Below are 23,352 nucleotides of genomic sequence, written 5' to 3'. Positions count from 1 at the left end.
AATTAAGAAAAATGGTTATATTCAGTGTGAGCTAAAATACACAAGGCTGGTAGTAAGAAAGGAGCTACCTATTAGATCTTTTATAAAATGAGTCCCTAAAGCAGAAAGAATAGTTCCCCCAAGACTTGTCCTGTGGACTGCCTTTCAAGGGCTGGTTCATATTTATAAGCCAATTTGTCTGGAAATAAATCTCTTTAATACACTCAACTAACTCTAAGAGGTGTGTTCCATGGGAACCAATCTTCCTAAATGAACTGTCTCAAGAAAGGTTTGAGCAGCGCTGGAATTTCCACCTTCAGGAGAGATAGGTAGGTAGGTAGATAGATAGATAGATAATAGATAGGAGTTTAAGAAACTGCCAAATTGAATCTAGACACCTAAAAAAAAAGTCATATACCTGGTTGAGGAGATGGCATTGGAAAGCACTAATTTTTTTTAATACAAACTGGGAGCTCAGTAATGGTCCACCTGCCCTGAGATTAATTTGAGCAGCAGTTGGGCTTTTTATCTACTATGATTTCTTTCCATAGGGCCAGAAAAGAGGGTATGCACTCATGAGCACCTGAGGTTTTCCTTCCTCTTTTCCTTCTTTCCTTCTTTCCTTCTTTCCTTCCTTCCTTCCTTCCTTCCTCTCTCTCGCTTTCTTTCTTTCTTTCTTTCTTTTCTTCCTTCTCTCTCTCTTTCTCCTTCCTTCCTTCCTTCCTTCCTTCCTTCCTTCCTTCCTTCCTTCCTTCCTTCCTTCCATCTTGAAGGTAAAAATCGCATCCCATAAGCATTAAAATGCAGGTTTAAGAGAGGACTGTTTTTGGCTATTTGTTTGGTTCTTTTGGTTAGAGCTTGTACAAACTCATCTCAAAATGGAGGTGCTTTTATCACATTTTTATTGAGATATAATTAACACACAATAAAGATCCTTAATTTACAGAGTTGTTTTGAGACATTAGTTAAATAAAATGAAATAAAAGAACACGTGTGGAAATCCCTCTGTACCATGGTCAATGTTGATTGAATTATAAATATGATATAATTGCTGATGCCACTTTTTTATTTAGAAACCCTCAATGCCTCCTCATTCCCCATAAGATGGTCTAAAATCTGAAGCTCAACAATTTAAGACTCCTAATAACTCAACCCCACTATCCTTTCTGGTTTAATCAGCAGCTGCCATCTCTTACACACACTGCTATTCAGATAAACGAGAAGACTGGGAACTTGTGTGTCTCTCCAGTTTCCATGTGCTGCCCCATTTCCGCCTATCGAGGTCCTGCCCATCACTCCACATCAGAGGCCGACTCTTCCAGGGAGCCCTCCTGATTATTCCTCTGGTATTAGCTTCCTTTTCCATGGCCTATCTCATTATGCTGCATTGCTTCCAAGGTATTTGCCACTTTCTTTTCTTGTGTTAACTATTTACCATGACCAGCTCCTCTCCTTCATATATTTTTAATAAACATTCATTGAGCATCTATAATATGGGAGCCCAAACGTGGACATGGGGAGAGGGTGGGCAGAGGTATAGAAATAAATGACCTGATGTTTGCTCTGGAAATGCTCAAGGCCAGCTGGGGACCACCGAGGCAGCAAGCACCACCGTGTTCAATTCTGTACCTCTAGCAGAGTCTAAAATGTTCCGTGCACACCAGACACAATGCCAATAAAATCAAAGACTGTTAAAGGTAAAAGAAGATCAGAGTGTTCAATGTAACTAACTCATCTAGCAGAAGAGGAAATTAAGGCTCAAGCAGGTTACATAGTATGTCCAATCACCAACAACTCCGAAGGTATAAATAACCACACACCAAACAGAGAAGAGTTCGGCTAAGAACATCAGCCACGGGGTTGTTTCCCGCCCGCCCCTGCAGAAAAGCTCGAGTTGCCCTTGGCCATAAAAAGTCCATTTTGCCCATGGAAATAAATCCTATTTCTGTGAGGTGCCATTCTTTGACCTCAGAGGAACCTGGCTTTGAATCCTATATCAGCCCTGACCAACTGGATGCCCTGGGTTGAGACACTCACTATTTCTGACCGTCATTTGCCTTGTCTATAAAATGAAGATGATCATTTTTATTTCATAGGAGCATTATAAGAATTATGTTATCATATAAGTTAAATTAATACACAACAAGGAAATGTGTTCCAATTTTACTATGTGGTAAGTGTTGGTAGCGGTGGTGGCAGTGGGTGGGAGTAGAGGTTATAGTTCAAACACGAACACGTGGGATGAACTTTCTGTGAATGGCATTGTCTCCTGAAGGAGCCACTTAGTCTCCCAGTGACCTGGGAGGTGTCTGCATTTTTCAGCTTCAGAGTTCCCGTTTTCCGATTTATCAGCCAACCCATTATAGCACTTCAGCATGTCAGAAAGAAATTCCTTTCATCGTAGTTTTCTGAATCTTCTCTTTTCTATTCAGCCATACTCTGGGACCCATTGCATTGCCCAAGCATGCAATGAGGGGTAACAGGGAGGCTCTTAAAATACAAATAATTTTGACACTTCTCACTCCGTCTTACCTAACAGGTCTTCTTCTGCATGCTCCTGGGATCCCAAGGAACCAGTGGCCCTCTCCAATACCTATCACACCTTCTCACTGGTTCCTTGAGGTGAACCTCCATCATTGCTTTGCTAGTTCAGGCCTCTCTCCTTCTCAGACAAGCTTCCTATTCAGTCTAGTTAACTGCTCCAGAAAGCAGTCTGGCTAATTTTAGGTTGTCTTGATCCTTAAGCAGCCATGACCTGCAAGGTTTCTCAGTTTCAACTGTAAGGAATCAAGCGGTGAGGGTAGGAGATGGAAGCGTCAGTATTTATGGAGGAGAGGGGAGGGAGGCCATTGGTAGTGCATTTACACCCCATCATCCCAATAGTTGTAATGCACCCACATTCTAGACAACCCAGCAGCTAACACTCAAGGCTACTCTCAACTCTACTTTTATTAAAGGAGAAAGAAAAGACAACAAAATATACTGACAATCAGAATCAGTTAAGAAACATTTCTACAAAATGTGTTAGGGTGACAGCGAATTCAGGCCCATCTTGCTTTCCCCTCCGTGTCCAGGTTTGCTGCATCATGATCTCTGATGTACAGATTTCTATCTTATTGTTCAACAATTCCCCAGATGCCTTCTGGATTATAAAACAAACCAACACACAAACAAAAAAACCCTAAAAGATTTTACTGCAATGAATACGTTTTTGATATTGAAAATATTGTCCTTATCTCTGGTTTCTTGACAATCAGTTGTGAAGGCACATATGTTAAACTTAAGTCAACTAGAATATTCCGTTGACCAGAATACTTGCATAATTAGAAGCTAAAGAGTTTGCTCAGCATTTATTCTATGCCAGCTCTTCATTAGACACTCTGGAATAGCAATTCTTAACCTATGTCTGTGGAATTCTGAGAGGTTTATGAATGGACTTTGGGAGTGTGTGAACCCACTGAGTTTGTGTGCAAAATTAGGCATCTGTTTATTTTCCTACAAGAGAGGGTCGCTAGCCCTTATCAGCAACCTTGTGCGTTGTAACTTGTAAGTAGGTGTTTTTCTCCATTGCATGAGCTTGGAAAAGGATGTTTTAGTGCGAAAGTGTCCCAGATTTTAAAAAATCTTACTAAGCATTAGCTAAATTTCTTCCAGAAGGTAGTTCAGCCAAGGGTAGATTTCTGGCTCCATGAAAATCTTTCTGAAGGTCACTCAGTTATTTTTGTTGTTGTCTGATTTCATTTGAGGGGAGCTTTGCCGAGACACAGTCTCTCCCCATTTCCCCACTGTGAGAATTCCTTTTCCTCCACCACCTTAATTTTTCCTTCCTATTCTTTCACTCATATGCTCCAAATTCTTCACCCTGCCTGTTCCCTCTCTGCTTCTCTCATTCCCTCTCAGTTCCTTTCCTCTGCCCTTGGCTGCAAACCTGCCCTGTAATTCACAGCAGAGCGGCTGGCGCTGGCTGGCAGACCCGGGTTCCTTGGTTTTAGACAGCCCCGGAACAAGGCAGCGACTTTGGTCTCTGGGCTCCTCAATAGACTGTACAACAAAGCTGTGGTGAAAGAAGGTGTCTTCTAAGAAGTTCACATTACGGCCCGTAGTAAAAGAAAATAGTGATATTGTTACCGCTGCCAGTTTCTTCCCATTGTCTTCCTTGTCAAAAACATGCCCCCTCCAAAGGGATGGGATGCGTTTCAGTACAATTTGAGAATGTTCAGTAACCCAATATTATCTTCATTTCCCTCCTTGTTTCATGTTACTTTCTGATCCTTGAGTTCTCCCAAGTTCACAGCGGTCCATGACATTACGGTGACTCGCTAACTTTCCCATTATACTTACAGTCAATGGGAGAACAATAGATCGTGTTATTCTGTATTTCGCTTCCCTGTCACTCAGCGTTTTATCTCCGTTGATACCCCGGTACCAGACACAGAAACCAAAGTAGGTTGTCTTGTCTTCAGCGAATCTTGAATGCCTTTTGTTCAGAGAGGCGTTTTGTATTCATCAGTCAACTGAGGACTCATCCTGAAGCAGCCCTCAGTCAGCACACAGCCCCAAGTGAAAAAGGGATACTCAGGCTGTGAAATATTCATAGCAAAAGGTCCCTCAATCATGTTCACCTTTTGGCCCCCGAGCCAGGCAGGATCACCAACGGCAACCTGCAAATCTTGTGGACATGAACAATTTCTGGATGGAAAAAAACGTGCCGTGTCTCGTATCCACGTTTGATATTAAACCTATTCACACAGGCCCATTTATCTTCCTACTCGATCTGCCAACCCGGCCGTGTCAAACAGTTTTAATAAAAGTCCAAAGGTGAAATGATAGAGATCAAGGTTTAACCCGATGTCTTCCCCCTCTTCTTCGAAAGAGGTAGCAGAGCGCCTGGCTCTCCTGTTCTCCCCCTCCCCTACACTGCCTCTTTAAATGCCTCTCTCCTGGTGCTTAGAGACAGTCCTGAGGCCGAATTAAATGGCATGTTGTTTATGTTTCTGAAGAATCAAATCTTACCAGATCAATAAATTCATGCCCAAACAGAAAGTAACTGAAGAATATAATGGCTATTAATTGAATGCAATCAGCTGATGACTATAAGGTGTCAAATTCAACCAGAAAAGAGTCAACAGAATCGACAGCAGTGTGTAGAGACAGAGAGACAATCAGAGCAAGAAGCAGGGAGGGAAAGAACGAACGCCACTTTCAATAAGATTTACTCTTGTGGAGTTCCTGATAAGAACTAAATACTCAAGATTCCAGGGAAACTCTGGTTTTGTTTTTTTTTATGTAGATCTAAATTTCAATGGCAAGGAGGGCCTGATTTTGTGGTAAAACAAAATGTAGGTGGGCTAGGAAACAAAACATTGATGAAGGAACCCCTGCTCATCACAGCTAATGGACACCCATTTTATTTAGCACCTACTATGCCAGATGCTGCCCTAGGCGTTTCACATGCAAACGCAGGGAGGTTAAAAGAAAGCTCAAGAAATGCATTCACAGATTCAATTTTAGTGTGCGTTTAATCAAATACACTTTTTTCAGAAAAACCATTCTTTTTTTTAAGATTTTATTTATTTATTTTTAGAGAGGGAAGGGAGGGAGAAAGAGAGAGAGAAAAAAACATCAATGTGCAGTTGCTGGGGGTCATGGCCTGCAACCCAGGCATGTACCCTGACTAGGAATCAAACCTGGGACACTTTGGTTCACAGCCCGCGCTCAGTCCACTGAGCTACGCCAGCCAGCGCCAAATATACTTTTAAGATGCTCTCTGGAGAGTGAGTAGTCAAAGTAGACTCCGGCCAGCTCTGTGCTCCATAAGAGAAGTCTAAGAAAGGGTTTGTCGCAACTTCCCGGTGCCTTTGGAGCCATAAAGGACGAAGACGAAGAATGGCAAAGAGAACCCCACTCAAACAATACCTCAGATAGATCCCACCTACTGCCTGGAATACTACATTAAGATTTCAGAGGCTGCGTCCTGACTCAGAAGGAAAAAAAAAATCTGTATTGAAATAGCAACTTCTGCCAAGAGCATGGGTGGGAAAAGTTGGTAGGCTTTTGTCATTCTGAGCCTCGACCTCAGTGTTCTGGGTTTCCAGATCCGTTTAAACCTCAGAACACAAGAAAGGCTGCAAAAGGATTCCAAAGCAGTTGACTTTGTTGGGAAATGTAGATGCTAATTTCATGTTAGGCACCCAAAGCTCTCTGGAGAGAAGGCCTCTGCCAATCTAATGAATAAATAAAACACAAATAAAGCTTCACGTTCAAGCCTGGGTGCCCCAGGGAGATAGTCTCTTGGAATTCAGTAATGAAGATGCCTGCAACTCCGTGCGGGACCCATCAGGGAGACCAGATTGCATCAGTGCCCAGACTCCCAGTGCCTATTAGCTGCAGATCTGGACCCAAAGAAAGCAAATAATTAAGCAGGTCATTAGGAAGCCTATAAAAGTACGGATATGCAGCTACGCCCTGCCGTTAACTTCAAAGGTGACCAAAAGGCAGAGATTCTTTGTAGCAAAGGAAACAGCAATGGAAAAAATGAAGTCTCATGCTACCCAAGGGCTACTACCCGAGTAAGAGTTTATTCCACAAAAGTCTGCTCCAGCTCAAGCAGACCAAGCGGCTCCCCCTTTGCTTGGGCTGCGCTCTCGGAAGCCACCCAGGGCTAGGCTGTCTCTGAGGTCTGCTCTGCCCTATGGTATAGCAGGGGCTGGAGGTGGACAGGGTTATCCCAAGGAGGTCGGCTGACCGGGGAGTCCCAGAGCCCACCTTCTGACTGGGGCAAAGCTGTGTGAAGTGTGCCTCTCCGTTTCCTTCCTTCAAGGCCCTTCCCACTTACAGGCCCTGGAAGACCCCAGAGAGGAGAATCAATTACATTCAGATTAAATTCACTTATATTCACATGTAAATGACCCAAACATCCTTATCTAGGTTTACTTGAGATGTCAACAATCTCCAAAAAGAGGACAATATTTATTGGTGGAATTTTAGGACTCACGGCCCTCCTGTGGGGATAATGTTAGAGACTCTTAGAAGGCTTATTTTTTTTTCTGGTCCCCAAATCGTATTTCCTATTCAGGTACAGGCAAAGCCTTCCTGTCTGTCCCAATGTAATGCAGACACACAGCTGCAGGCAGCTAGCTGCCAGACTCTATGGGCTTCTGTGTTCTAAGCTCACACCAGACTGTCCTGGTTGGGCTGGAGCTTAGTGGTCCTGAGGCATCTTCCAGTCCCTCCTGGTTCTACTCTGATCCCAGCTGGTCTGGAGATGGTAAAAAACAAGTTAGAAATGCAAATAATGGTGAATTAATTTGTCTGGGGGCAAGGCTACTCGAAGTGTTCATTTGGGAAAGTAGAATATTTTCATTAATTCTTCCTTCCCCTCTGTCCACCCTCCTGCCATCAACTGGAAATAACATCTCATTGGGTACAGTTTTTCATTTTTAGAAGACTCATGTTCTTTTACTAAATTAATTTACCTAGTGGAGCCCTGATGTGATGTAATTTTGAGGAAAGACTACAGAGTTGGTGTCATTATTTCTTAATATTTAAAAGCTCCCTTGGTTAATGTGTTTTTGGGAAACAAGTTGTTAAATCATTAGGGGTGATGTTTTGTGGCCTTTCTCTAAGCAGCAGCTAAGGCTGACTTGAGCTATTGGGCTTCAAGACCACCCCTTACCCACCCCAGCTCCCCATTAGCATGCTTGCAATGGGCTGGTCACAGCCTAACAGGCCTGATTACTAGAACTATATTTGATAAATGTGATCATAATTACAATTTCCATTTATAAAAGAAAACCAAGAAGTTGCCCTGTTGAATTCTATGCTACACTCTAGTTGCTGAAGGAACAGGAGGAAACTTCTGGAAGCTGGAAACCACAGACGACTTAAGGGCCACTTCAGATCTGTTCAATTGTTGCAAAGAAATGAATGGTGGAGTGAGATCAAGTTGGGATAGAACAGGATAAAAGTTATCCTCTTGTGGGCCCAGAGAGGAGGCCCAGGGGTGAGGCGTGATGGACACAAGCATGAAGGGAACTTCGGCTCCATTTAAGGATGCCTTTTCTGACAGACAGACCTAGCGAAGAGCAGAGGGAGGTGCTCCTGCAATAAGGAATTCCACGTGGTGACGGAATAGAAAGTTCTAGCCAAGCCAAACACTAGACATCAAGAATTGCAGTGGAGAAAAGTTGGCTATTTTATTATGAATGGTGCCCCCCCGGGAGAAGAGGAAGCAACTGCTCCAAAGCCTGAACTCCCCAGTCCAGGATTCAGGGGAGGGGGGTTAGGGCTATAGGGGGAACGGGTATGCAGAAGGGCTGGCGGGGGAAGTTTTCCTTGCAGGGCCCCGGAGCTTGGCCATTTACGTCAAGGGGGTATCAACAGACCTGGACAACAGACTATGCTTCTGAAAGGGCTCTGGGGTTTAAGTTCCAGTTATGTCCCGGTCCTTTGGTTCTCTGTGTCTGGGTGGGGGAGGGCATGGGGGTCAAACTTTGCTTCTGGGTGCAGGTGGAGGTCAAAGTTCCCTCCTCTGTGAATGTTTGGGCTGCATGGCTTGCGGGGTTTTTTTATCTGTTGTCTGTGAGAAACAACTCAGTATCTTAAACAGGACGAGGACCATTCTGAGCTGATTCTGTGGCTGTAACATCATCAGCGGTGTTCAAGAAAAGTCAGGAAGAACACAGCTCTTGTAGAAGAAATTCACATGTTGAATAAGAAGTTGGGATGCCTTACCTCCAAGTTCTTTTCCTAAACTAATGTCCCCTAAATGATTCTGTGATGCAATGTGGGAATGGAAAAAAATAAGAGCCACAGATTCAGGCTGAGTTACGGGCTGAGGGATCACCACCATGGATGATGTTCATGGTCAAGAACACTAGTGAGCTTAGGCAAATCTGTTGATGGGAATGGGGTCCTCCATATGGGGTCACCTGGACACTGAAAGTAAAGAATAGCTCCCCTGAGGAGCAGACTGCCAGGGTGAAGAAGAGAGGAACCCAAGCCTGGAAATGACACTATAGTGGCTGTAAGTGTCATCAGCCTTCCTCAGCAGACTCGGAACAGTTTCAGAGTCTTCACCCTGTCTTCTTTCCATCTGGGAGCAGCAACACCACTTCAAACCTTCGGTACCTGTGATGGTGTGAGATAACTTCCACTTCCACTAAAGCATTACTTGTTTAGCAGCTCATTTTGATTAGAACGAACTCATTCCCTTCTAGACCAGTGATCGTGAACTTCAGTTGATGGGACGGGGTGGTTTCATGAAATACACTCGGGAAGCCTTCTCTGAGAAGGCAGCAGGCTCAGCCCGGCTATTGTTGCCCAAGGCTCTCCCCCTCATGGGTCTGGTGTCCACGTGGCCTCAGTTCCCACTGTCTTGTCCTGAGGAGCTAATACGGAGTGCAAAGGGACTTCTGCTGAGCCGGGTCTCTCTTCACCGCCTGGCTTCTCTCCTGCAATCGCTGTCATCTTGGTGATAGCCTAATGAAGCCTCATCTGCCCAGACTAGTGACAATGCCGTGCTTCTCGTATTCTTCCAAGAGGTCCGATCATATCCAAGGGAGAAAGAAGGCAGTCTATTCTTAAAGAAACACACACATGCTCACACATATGAAGCAAATTTTAAATGTTTCAGGGTATTTCCCCTTTACTTCTTTTCTAAGACTTAATTGTGATTGTTTCCTTTTCCACATAATGTTTTAAATGAAACATTGATTAGACTTATGACTATGTGTAAATAGATCAACTTATATATGTTATAAATTAAACATAAGTATATAGGTAGAAAGACAGAGGAGAGGACAAAACTCACTAGAAATACGTGGCTTTGCAAGGAGGAGATGGCACGGGCGGTTGGGTTGGTGCTGTGTACTGGGATTTCAGGGCCTGCCATCGCGTGGGACGGTCTTCTCTGAGCTGGGCCTTTAGGAACACACAGGCACAAACTGGGGAGGGGCAGTGGCTGCTTAAAAGGTCAAATGGCTAAGGCGCCGTGAGCAAGAGAGTGTGTACTGAAGACGGCTGCCCACTAGGTGACGCATCCCAAACTCAGTTCCAAACAAGGCCAAGCCGCATGCCAGGGTGAAAAAAGCTGCCTGTGTCCCTTACGATACCAGTAGCCCCAGTTATTCAATCAGTCAGGGCCATGCCACCAACTGGGAATTTGAATATAGAAAAAGTGCAGGTACTGTGTTGGCCTAAGACAATTCTTAAACCCTATGGAAGGACCAAACTTTATCATGAAGATCTAGGAAAAGGAGGCATTTCTGCAGTATTCATGGCAACATGATGCCTTGCCTCAGAAGTCCTTAAAGACATTTGTTTCATTGATTGGTGTGAAACATCCACTCGAAGAACAGACACATGGAATGTTGAAAGTACAAGTTGGCCGGCCCTGGCCTCTGTCTCCTGTGATGCTTGCGGTGTGGCAGGCGACACAACCTCTGGCCGCCGGTGCAAACAATGTCTGTGACTTCATTGGAAATATTTATGTTGGGAAGAACGGGGGCTATCTAGCCTGAAAAAGAGAGGATTCCGGGGAGACACAGTTGTCTCTGCTTGTGAATGAAACTATGGGTGAGGACAGATAAGGGAGCTAAGTTTTATTATGCTAACTGTAACATAGGCCCTCTGCTAGGCACTCTGCCATAACTTCTATGGTCCTCACAGCAATTGTATGAGGCAGATCTTTTAGATAAGGAAACCAAAAAATCAGAGTCTTAGTAATTGCCCAGCTGGAAATTAAGTGGCAAGGCCAGAGTGAATTCTGTATGCCTAAAAATCCTGATATCCTTCACAGCCCGTGATTATGTTATAATGTGCCATGGGTAAAACTAGGGTCTGTAGACAGAAATGATAAAACAGTGGATTTTATTCCACTCAAAAGAAGGAGGTGATTCTGAATTCAGCATGGTCCGGAAATGGCAGGGTTGGGGGCCGGGACGGAGGGGTGTCTTTCTGGAGACCGTTGGTTGCCGACTCAGCACGGGTCATCATTTCTCAATGTATGTTCCATAGAATATGATGCCTGAAGTGTGGCAAACCACGGGGGCGGGAGTGGGGGTAGGAAGAAGAAACGGGCCATGTGGTTTGATAAATTCTCAAAATGCGCAGTTAAAATACGTCATTTCCTAGAGAATTTCTCTGAGACTCACACACTAATTGTGCTGTGTGAATCTACTAAATGAGGACTTATTTGACTTTGGAACCCCTTTCTCCTGGAATATTTTCAGGGACTAGTGTTCCAAAGAATGCAATACGAAAATACCGTGGAGCATGCCAAAACACCACTCGAGAGCTGGGTCAGAGGACCTTCCAGCCTTTGGCATTTTTTATTTATTCACTCATTCACTCACCGAACAACAGTCTCTAAGCATTTATCAGGGGCCAGCCTCCAACGTAGGCACTGGGGATACCAAGATAAGTAAGAGCTCACCTTCTATCTCTCTTCCCAACCCTGCTCACCTCCTCCCCATTCCCTCACCCACTGTCACTCCCCTCCCGCCACCCGGGCCTCCTTTCGATCCTGAAAACACTCCAGATATTCCAGGCTTTTGCATGGCTGTTCTCCTTCCCAGAGGCTCCTCCCCCATAGAGCTGCGTGGCTAACTTAGACCCCCGCTGTGAGGCTTCGATCAATGTCACTTTCTCAGTGTAGCCTCCCCTCGCCTTCCAGCACCTCCGATTCCTCTCACCCTCCCCCGGTATTTTTCCCACAGCACTTGCCATGTCCTAGCATATGACAAAATTAACTTTGTCACTTGTCTGTCTCCTCCACTAGAATGTAAGCTCCGTAACGTCAAGGGTCTTAGTCTGTTCTGTTCACAGATATATCCCCAGCATCTAAAATCACTCCTGTGACATGGTAGGTGCTTCATAAACATTGGGGAATGAATGAGTGACACACACAGTTCCAGTCCTCACAGGTGCTTCTGTGAACATCCACGAAGACAGAAAACTTGTGGGAGTCATTATGTGAAAGTTAATTTTATATAGATAGGTAGATACATTTCTAAATATATATATGTGTATATATGTATTTATGGAGTTGGATATCAAAATCATTTCAAAGTTTTAGATAATGTTCTAAGTAGTAGATTCAAAAAATCAAAATATCAGGTCCTGACGACAGCCTGTGCACTTCCGGGGCCTCCCTGAACTTGAAAGCTGATGTCCCTCAGGGTGGCGCTGCCAAACCCTGCTGGCATGGCCACCAGAGAGCCCTGGAAGATCCAAGAGCGATCCAGAAGGGCACTTGTGGCCTGTTTGTATTTTAGTATCTGGGGGATCAGAAGCAGGTGTCGGTGACGTGAATCCTTAGAGTTGCAGGGTGCCACTTCCTCACAGTTTTCCATGAAATGGGTTCAAGTCCAATATGGCATGAATGTCATTTATGCCTTTACAGGCAGACATGGACACTTTTGATGTTTCAGAATCTATTCTCCCCAAGCCAAATAATCGTACGTCATCTTCTAGGTGTTGGAAGGACCCTGAGAAGGTGCCATCAGACACAGGTTAGCCTTTACCCTGACTTTTTACGTATGGAGCCATCTGCTTATATGTTTCAGAAACACGCCATTGTCATCTGACAAGCAAAGCAAAAGCAGTGGTTCTCTTCGTGGTGTTTTTGTTTAGACCAGCCTGAGTCTGGCCCCAGGAAGATGATACTGTCCACCTTACTGAAGGAGGAGTGAAGCTGCGATTTGTGCTCCACACTGGCTCTCGGCCCTCGACCCAGCACTGCACGACAGTGACCACCATGCAAGCCCCGTTCTGCCGCCGCTTCCTGACCCATGTCCTCCTGGTTGTCGTCCTCAGCGTCTGAAAAGAGAAAGGACAGAGAGGTGAAGGTTTTATTCCAATTCTGGAGAAAGTCACACATCAGGAAAAACTACAATCTCGTCGTTATTTTTACCTTTATGTTTATAAAATGGTGATGTTTCGTGTTATGTGTGTGAGTGGCAATTTAAAAGAATCTATAAGTAACAGGCGTGAGGCGAGTTAGAATACTTAACATGGATTTTGAACTTCTGCCAGGATGGGCTCCAAAGCCAGTTCTTCCTATTTGCACTGTTGCATTTATCCATTTCCAAACATTAGAAGATCCATCCATCAGATTCTGTGTAAATCCAGCACACAGATAATTTGTAAAAAAGCTTTCTTTCAAAATGTTCTGCGGTGTTTCTAATCTTGTCGCTTTTCTAATTTTCTAATCACATAACCTTGAAGTCGAAAGACACAGCCTGTGATAATCTGTGTACACTGTCTTCATTATTATCACAGACATTCCGAAAAAAAAAAAAAAAGAAAACACATACAAAAAAAAAAAACCCTTCTGCCCCCCACACATTCAAAGCTGCCTTTAAAGTCCTACTTTAGTCACAGTTCAATCACATCCACATTAGTCCTACTCATCAGACAGAAAAGTGTTCGTGAGCATAAGGGGCATATTGACTTTAAAAATTTACTGGCGAGGCGTTCAGAGCCTGCAGGAATGTCAAAACTCCAACCTGCATTTTGATGTTTTTGCCTCCGGTTAGTCTTGACTGACATGCTTGGAGCACTTTGGTCTGTGCTCTGGCATCCATTAACTGTCCTTGACTCAATGTTATCCAGGCCGTTATGGGCAGCGCGGTGCCTAATGGTTTCAGTGGATTAGACGCCCCAAGGTGTAAGGAAACTCACGCCCCATTTTAAGGGATCACATTGGCTATTCTTGGCTTCATTATGGGGGGCATTGTTTGATCCGAAATAATGAGGGCCTGTTAATTATTATTCTGATAATTGGGCCTCATGTGGGAGCATGGCAGAGCGCGAGGTGTTTTCAAAGGAAGCGAGTTTGGAAAAGGGAGAAAGAAATGTCAAGGTTGAGGTGTCTTTGAGAGGAGTTTGTTTATATGCAAAGTGTTTTCACCTAAGCGGGGACCTGGGGCTGGACGGAGGGGAGAGAAGGAGGCTGGAGTGAGCCTCGGTCTGTACTTACTTCAGCTTCGGTGGATTGCAAAATTACTACCTTGGGCAAACCATTGAAAAAGGCTCCCCAATCCCACGCCTGAGCCTGCAATTCTGTACGAAGAGATTGGGAGTTGGCATCTCTTGGAGGAGAGAGAGATCGTATGGAGAAGAGCTGTCCTAGTTGAATCCCTCCTGCTCTCTGGGGCAAACTGTGAACTTTGTTTATGTGCCATCGTTTGTCCTATTTTTCCCATCTATAAAACGACAACCAAGTCCACGAAGGGTGTCGCGTTAAGACTGCTGCCTGGTCAGACAGAAGGGGTGGCTGTCTCTCCAGGATGCACAAATGTCAGGAGTTCGTGAGGCGGCCAGGAGCACATGACTTCTGTGTGTGGAAAGAGGTGGTGGTGACTGGGGGGTATTTCCTTGAGTAACTCAGTCCCAAATGAACCTCTGAAATGCCATGAAGTTCTGCTTTGTTCAGACACTGCCTTGTAGGTTACAAGGACTGCTTTACAGTATTAAATCTGGACTGGGTCCCTTTCTTCTTGGTGAATGCTGTTCACATTGACATTTAATTATTTTTATGCCACTCATGTAAGTGTGGGAGAGAAAATTCCAGAATCTACGAGTCTCCACAATATCGCCTCTTTCCTGGAATCCACATGAGAGCCCACAGGGTCTCCATCCGCTTGAAGGAAGGGGTGGGTTTAAACAAATGCCTCCCTTTGAAAGGAGGAGGGAGGGTTTGAGGGAAGGTAAACTTGCATTTGAAGCTTTAACCTGGGTTTCTGTCAGACTTCCATATACTTCAGGTGCAGCCGGCCAGCTGAGATGAGAGCTGGCCTGCCTATAGACCAGGTGACAGTGACCGACAGGAAGAGAAGAAATAGAGAGAAGGACCATACTCATTTTGAGTTCCAGCGCTATGTTCACATGACTTTGCTTGGTTCTAAATCTCACTCTTCCAATTAAACCGGAGAGACTATCAAAAAGTGCGTGTTCAAAACGGTTACCTAGCCTGGAGTTTTGGACTTCCCCGAGCCTTCTTCATACGGCTCTGTGATTCTCTTTTGTATGTGTGAATGTTCTTTGAGATGCACCGTGGGAGGCAGAGCAGGAGGAAAGGGTGGGAGGGCCAGAGCGCAGTGTTGGGGAATTGAAGAGTTAGTGGCCAAAACAGGTGAGCTCGTCTGTGATCTCTCAACTGTGCCCAACAGCTTCAATGCACCTCATAGGTTCATCAAAATGACAGCGCACTTCACTAGAACATGGCATACTAAGTGCAGAGTGAGAGAGCACGGCCATCTTAGCCCCGTGCGCAGGGGAGAGTCAAAGTCCGAGTTGGCTGACAGGCGAGCGGAGACCTAGACCAAACTCGGTCACTCATTCGTCAGGTGACCTTGAGCTGAACTGACTTTTCTTGGTCTGATTCCTCACCTGAGAAATGCGGTTATAGGTCTGCCTTCCAACTCGATAGAGATGTTACGAAGCTAGGGCAAGGTTGTGATCATAAAGTGAACTGTAAAAACGAAATCAGGTCATGTTGTTTCCAGGTATTGATCAATTAGGACAGTAGAGACCCCGACCCCTTTCCCCACTCTACCTCCAGTCTTGCTGCTTTGGCATTCTTATGTTTTCATTACTGGGTGGGTCAGCCTCCCATAGAAATTTCTGTAAGAATATAAGAAATCTCTTCCATCGGAATGGACTAATGACTCTTTAGAAATAATACCCAGCACAATGACCTACATGCAAATATTTGTTAGATTTAATATGAATCACTGAAGCTAATGTTTGTTTGTTTTTTTAAGATTTTATTTTTATTTTTTATTTTTAGAGAGGGAAGGGAGGGAGAGAGAGAAAGAAACATCAATGTGCGGTTGCTGGGGGCTGTGGCCTGCAACCCAGGCATGTGCCCTGACTGGGGATTGAACCTGCGACACTTTGGTTTGCAGCCTGTGCTCAATCCACTGAGCTACGCCAGCCAGGGCTGAAGCTAATGTTTCGACGTGTCTGGAATACCAGTTTGTTAGCAAAGAGTGTGTCTTTTCTGCTCACGGTCTTGCCCTTGCAGGTGAAGAAACTGACTGCTCCAGCTTCCCTTCAGACAAGATCCTGTAAGACGTTTTAAAACTCGCTTTCTATGTCTTTATATTTTCATCCTACATCCTTTCTTAGATTTCAAGTTCTGGCTTTCATTTAGGCCCTTTCTTTTTATCTGTCCTGGAAAAGCTGTTTCATGCTTCTATGAGGGACAATGAAGCATGTCTCCCTGGGGTTATTAAATAGGTGTGACATTATCCTATCCAGATCCTTGTATTTCATAGCTTTACTACCGTGGTCCTCCAAGGCCTTGACTTTCTCACATACGGGGTTCTAGGCTTTTTAGTCTGTTTGCACACAGAAGCCTCTCTGTCTCTCCTTTGCCTGGAGAAAGCCAACTACCACTTTTATAAGCAGTTTTACCCCCTTACAGTTGTTACAGAAACCACCCTCTCTCTGTGGAGAGCGCACAATTTGCTGAATTAGATACATGATGCATCATCAGGAGTCACGGATCAGAGGCGCTCCCAGATGAAGACACTGTCTAAAAGGAAGAATAAAGCTTCGTTTATTCCCAGAGCTCCCCTATTCCAAATAGGAAATTTTCCTCAGCGTTACCCGTTTACCATGATATCATCTTATGTCTTGACATTCACTAGGGCAGATGATTGCCAAGGTCCTTGGTGCCTTTGAACTTGTACAAATAGTTCCACTTCAGTGACCATGACTCAGAAGCCAATCTTCACAGCTGCCGCTCTGTTCTCTGGATGGCAGGGCGTGTGCGTTTCATGGACGAACCCTGGAGACTCGATGGATGGCAAACATATATCCTCTCTCTCTCTCTCTCTCTCTCTCTCTCTCTCTCTCCCTCCCTCCCTCTCCTACTCCTATCCTCCCTACTCCCCAACCTCCCTTTCTCTCAAACTAGTTAGGGACTGCTTCCTTTTATTTGCAGCTGTGGTCACATGGATGACTCTTCTAAACTCGGCATTTCCTGTTGCACACAAAATACCTGTAATTCAAATAGTGTGCTTCTTTCTGCTGCTTTTTCCCTAGGAAAAAAAGACTTTGTCTTCTGTCTTCTTAAGCCTTGCTCACTAATGATGATAAAGAGAAAGTCATAAATACCATTGATTACAGGCTCTGTTAAGATAAAGATCACTCAACTAATTGAGTGACCATAGGGGAATTGATAAGCCGAAGTAAGTATTTTATGATTAGGCATTGGAGCTGAATCGGGATCCGGGATAAGCCAGTTTGGAATGTGGTTTGTAAACCCCTGCCCACCCTCCCCCCACCTCCCTTCATCATTCATTTGTGGGTTCATTATTATGTAAGCTATCTGTGGTGGCTACGGGGTAATGGGCCATTTTATCCATCCCTAGACATCCAGCTTCCTCTCCCCCACTGGGGGTCCTAAGGAAAAGGGATCAGGCTGGTGGCCTGAAGAACCCATTCCAGAGCTTTGGGTTATTATGTTTTGGATTATCGATATCATCAAGTTCCTCTAACATTATGTTAAAAAAATAATTATGTTATGACCTAGAAAGAAGACAGTTTCACTTCATGGTCTCAAGTAAAAAAAGCCTGTCTAAGTTGACTTGTTCAAAAGTTTCCAGGGAGCTATGGCATGGGAGGCTAGTGTGGATGGCATTAGGCAAATTTGTGAAAACGTTATCGTGAACGCTTTTCTCATTTTTCTTGTCACTCTTTTCTTCTCACGTTCTGGTCTAAACAAAGGAATCAGTTGCACTGCACTATCAAATAGACTTGACAGAGCACTTTATCATGTTGTGGGAAGCATTTTTATTCCGTCACCTGGGTCAGGATGGTTTTCCAAAGCTTCTGTGATTTGTGAACAAATTTGTCCAAGATTACAAAGGGCTGAACAGGCACAGCATGCTGTGTACTCACCTGGCGACATAGTTACTAGTCAAGACAGATCACCTGAGTTAACAGCTGTTAAACCAGGCATGTGGTTTAACAGCCGTGAACCTGAGTTCCCTTGGCATTTCATGAACCAGCTCAGGCTTGGTTCTCTGGAGTTCCATAGCACCAAACCCTCTCAGAGGCTGTGCCCACACGCACAGACGCTTTCATTGATTCAACAGATACTGCACCTCAGGTTAGAATGTGCCAGGCACTCTCCCAGCCGCTGGAGACGAGTGGCTGAGCAACACAGACACAGTCCCCTTCGGCGCTTACACTCTAGAAGGGAGGAAAGGCAACATTGATGACTGATGTGCGACAGAAGAGAAAAACACACGACCACTGTTGACTAACTTCGGCACGTCTCTTCCCAGGTAAATCAGTTCAGCTGAATTCTGCTTTTTTCCTCTTCATTATTCATGTCACCTCCCACTTCATCGTAGCTTCTCCTGGGGTCTACCTTGAGGGCCAAGTGACTGTCCCAAAGGAGACTGGTCAAGTCCCCTGACTTTTCTAGGGAGGTGCCGTCGGCTCCTGCTACCTTCCTCCCCTCCACCTCTAAAAACGTACTTGAGACAGAGAAGGTTTAACATCTACCCCCACAGGACATATTTGTGTCTGCCTACATGTCCACACAGTCATGTGCCTCTCTTTTTTTCTTTTAAAAACTTTTTAATATGTTCATTATTGATTTTAGTGAGAGAGGTGGAGTTGGGGAGAAAGAGAGAGAAACATCAACGCAATAGAGAAACATTGATTGGTTGCCTCCCATGTGCACCCCAACTGGGAACCGAACCCACGACCAACCTTTTGTATGTGCCCTGACTGACCAACAACAAACGCCCGGCCTTTTGATGTGTAGGACAGCACTCCAGCCAACTGAGCCACACTGCACTGGCAAGGGCTTTTTTTTTTTTAAAGTCATGCACCTCTTAACAAGGGGGATGCATGCTGAGAAATGCATTGTTAGGTGATTTTGCCATAGTGTGAACATGTGTACTGTGTACTCACACAAACCTAGGTGGCATAGCCTACTACTGTACTTGTGTGTGCTATACTGGCAGCACAGTGAGCTTGTTTACACCAGCATCACCACAAACACGTGAGTAATGTGTTGTGCTAGGACATTACGATGGCTATGATGTCACGAGTGATAGGAACCTTTCCACTTCATGATAATATTGTGAGGCTGCTGTCATATATGTGATCCACTGTTGATTGAACAGCCATCGTGCGGTGCATCACTGTGTATGGAGAATGGGAATCCTGAAGATTATTTGTGCAACTCCATTTTCCAAACGTATGCACTGCAATCATCCAACCAAGGCCAGAGTGCCTACAGCCCCAAACTCAGAAGGTTCTCTAGCAGATTCGATAGGGGTCAGATCCAGGAATGTAAGGGAGAGTTTGTAGCTTGGGCCATCTGTGTGGTGTCACATGAGTGACCAGCAACACCCTCTCCTGAGTATCTGTCACCATTTGGCATGATTAAGTCTAAGTTTCCTGTAGTTCTCATTTCCATCACAGCTGCTGCATGGCTCGGAGAAGAGTGTTGTGCACAGGGCGGTGGGAGGGGCGTTAGGGAAAGGAATGAAATTTCTGTGGCTTTGGTTTTGGTTCGCTTTGCTGTGTTGAAACTCAGAAGAAATGCACACTAGGAAACAGGTCAATCTTAGCAGGACTTTCTAGGAGACTTAGAAGGTGGTGGCCTTTGCCAATCATCTAAGAAGATGATTAACAATTGCTTCTAACATTGTTAGTCAGCAGAGCTGGTTGATAGACGAAATCTTTGGCATAGATGTACTGCACCACAGAAGAAGGGGAACCATTTCTCCTTTGGTGAGAAGAACTCTGCCCCTGTTTATAGCCAGCGCAGTCTTGGGGCTGCCTCTGTAGCATCGAGTCAGAGTCAGTTGCGTGGCCACTACTCACCATCTCCATATCCCGAGTCAAGGCACTGTTTCCATGATCCCTAATGTGCTGCTAAGTCTTTTGATGCAAGGGAAAAATAAAAACCAATCTTTTTACAGAATGGACCATTCGATCTGGTAGCCGTGATAAACAGCCCCCTGTTCTTCGCCTTGCTGCCTTGGGTGGATCGAACGCAGAACTGGGAAGCGTTCAGTCCACGTCTTCAGTCCTCCTTGCTTCTCCTTCCGAAACCTGATCCCACCTACCAGTGCTCTGGCCTCTCCTCTGTCATCATTTGTCTAGTTTCTTGACTTGCAACGCTACCCTTGCCCCACAGCTTGATTTGACATTTCTGTTCACTGTTCCACACAGGACAACTTACTGAACCCGCGCTCTGTCTCAGATCCTCCGGTAGGCCCTTTCCATGGTTATCTCAAACAGTGATTCATAGACTCCGTGATGATCTCCATTTGTCAGATTTTCTAAATGTTAAAAATGTTACCCATGTATCATGGCTAAAACAGAACTCTTGGACCACCCCACTAAGTCTCATCTTCCTCATCCACCTTGTTCTCCAACCAACCCCCAGACTCACCTTTGGCTCTTTCCCTTCCCTCATCCCCACACTTAACCCGGCAACGAGTATTATCAACTCCCCTTTTAGTATCTATCTGAAATCTGGCCATTTCTGAGGAGCTCTGTTATTTGCAAACATAAGGAAGACTGTGCTCTGATACTTCCTTTCTCTCGAACATTCCTCTCTCAGACTTTCCCCGGCTCACGTGTCTCTTCATTAAGATTTAGGTGAACTGTCACCTCCTCTAAGTCCTTCCCTTGCCCCTCCCACTTCCCCTTCTCACTGTGTCTTTATCCTATTTGGTTATTTTTATGGTAGCTTTCACCACTTTTTCTTAGTACTTCTATGTTTCTTGGTTTATAGTCTACCATCCCTGGTAATGAAATATAACTTTTATAAGGGCAAGGAATTACCTGGAACAGGGCTTGACACAGAGGAGATGCGCAGTAACACTTACGATTGAATAAACAAACAGAAAAGGAAACACCAGCCAGCAGAGATCAAGTCACTTGCCCCGGGCTACACAGCTAGTAAGTACGAGGTGTAGCCAGGACTGGGGCCTTTGTCCGTCTGTCTGTTAAATGCTGTGCTAAACTGAACGCCTCTCTCCTTCCCTCCCCATCAAATCACCCCTGCACCCTGACCTCTTCCCCCTGGTTTCTCAAGGAATCCAACGTCTAGCCTGATACTCTGTAAATAAATGTCTTATTTCTTACAGAACTGTAGACTTCTTTAAAAGAATGCTTGACATTCTTTTTGGTTATTTGGTTATCCCAAGGATGGTAATTTGGTTATCCCAAAGAATGAATCTATAGTTCCAGTTAGAATTTCAATCCCCAAAGAGGGAAAACTGGAACAGATTTTAGAGGGCTGTGGAGGAGGGAGGTTGCGACAATGGAGAGTGTGCTGCCATCAGATAACATCGGGAAGGTGGATCCATCCATGAAAAGTCTGAACAATTTTTCCTTCCTTCCTTCCTCCCTCCCTCCCTCCCTTCCTTCCTTCCTTCCTTCTCTTTCCTTCTTTCCTTCCTCTCTCCCTCCTTCTCTCTCTCTCTCCCTCCCTCCCTTCCTTCCTTTCTTCTTTTCCTCTTTTAATTGTTGGACTATAGTGGAGTAAAGAGTAGGAATATTTTCTCGGTTCAAAATTCTTTAGTCTCATTCCTTAGAGAATGATCCCAATTTCTTACATTGCCTATCCACAGAGCCTCAACCTCAGGCTGGTAGATTTGTTCCCACCATAATACTAAATGAGAGCTTCAGTTTTATTAAGCACTTACTACATGGCATGCAGTGAGCTGATGGCTTGACATTTATTGTCATTCAAATCTCAAAACACAGAATGAAGTATTATATTCATTGTAGGTAAGAAAACTAACTCTAAGTAATTTGTCCAAGTTCACATGTCTAGTAAGTGACAAAACTAGGTTGCAGCCTCATGCCTGATCTGAAGGAGAATGTCAAAGCTTATTTAAACCACTCTATCAGGTCTTGAACTTACATGCATAATATGTATCCCTAGCCACGGCAGACTTTGCCAGTCATTCATGATAGCTTACCTGTGAGCCCAGAGTCTTTCTTGATCTAGCTTTCAGGCCACCACAAATACTTGGTTCGAATTAGCACGGGGATAAAACTGTTTGCCATCACTGCATTGTTTTATATCATCAAAACGGCCCTGCTTTGTAAGGCCAGAGATCTTATGGTTTTGTTTGGGGTTTATTTTGTTATTTTATAGGGTTGTCATAGCCTCAGTATTTCAGAGACAGACCCATTGCCAGCTCCTAAGATGCTCTTCCTCACTCTCCGAGTTACCCTCCCTTCCTGTCTGGAAGGCTGGCGAGGTTTCCAGGAGCCATCCTCTCCGGCTGTCAGCAAACCATGCAGGTCCATGGGCTGCAATGCCGGGCTCTTTGGTAATCATCCGTGTGGCTAATTTGACATAACGACCTTTATAAAAAGAGCTGTAATGCATAGGATTTTTGATGCTACACCTGACAATGTGACATAATAAAGTAGCAAGTTTGTGCTACTAGATCATAAAAGAGAACCAGATGGTCAAACATATTCAACTGGTTGCAAGGAGGTGGCGTGTATGATCAAGCCACAAATCAAGGGCTTCACACTTGATAACACTTAAATGAACAGCTTCGCCATTTTCACATTTTTTACTTCAGTGAAGTGTTTTAGGGATTGGTGGTTATCTCCTCCCACTGGGCATCTCCAGGCCCTGAGGGGCTAGGGAAGGAGGAGGATGAGAGAAGCGCATCACGGAGGGGTGGGGACAGTTTATGAAGAGTTGTGCTCGCCTAGGACGGGGAAGAGATGGGAAGAAGGAAAGTGAGACCACAGCCGAAACTGGCATGGCTGGGACTGGCTCAGCCCCTCCCTGTTGAAAAGCTCTGTCTGCTTATCACCCTCCAGGTTTCCTCTGCGGGTCTGCCCCGGATGCATGAGCACTGTTCAGGGATCCCATCACTGGGTCTGGGCCCAGCACCACCACATACTTGCTGTGCAACCTTAGACAAGCGACTTCACCCCTCTGAGTCTCAGGATCTCCATCTGTAAGGTGTGATTCTCAACCCTCTCTGGAAATCAAAGTCATCCAGAAAACTTCTTAAAATCCAGGTGCCCGTGGCCCACCCCCAGCATTTTGGATTCAGATCACGTGGGAAGGAGCTGAGCAAGGCATCCCTATTTTCACCAAGGTCCTTGGGAGAGAAGCGAACCCACCGAACTGGGTGATCTTCAGGTCCCTGGTGGCTCTGACCAAGTTCACATCTCAGGTTCCACGCAGAGAGCGGGTTAATCAGTGGGCTTCCTGCAACAGACCCAGCTTTAACCTACACACTGAGGGGCCTGTTAGGTCCTGAGGCTTCAGCTGGAAAGCTCAGAGCTTAGGAAGGAGCAGAACTCAGAGTGACCTCCTCCTCGGTAAGGCTTTGCGATGTGGATCTG

This window comes from Phyllostomus discolor, chromosome 14, assembly GCF_004126475.2.
Source record: "Phyllostomus discolor isolate MPI-MPIP mPhyDis1 chromosome 14, mPhyDis1.pri.v3, whole genome shotgun sequence".
Taxonomy (NCBI): domain Eukaryota; kingdom Metazoa; phylum Chordata; class Mammalia; order Chiroptera; family Phyllostomidae; genus Phyllostomus; species Phyllostomus discolor.
The sequence above is the reverse complement of the archived record's forward strand: the minus strand, read 5'-3'. Positions refer to the sequence as shown.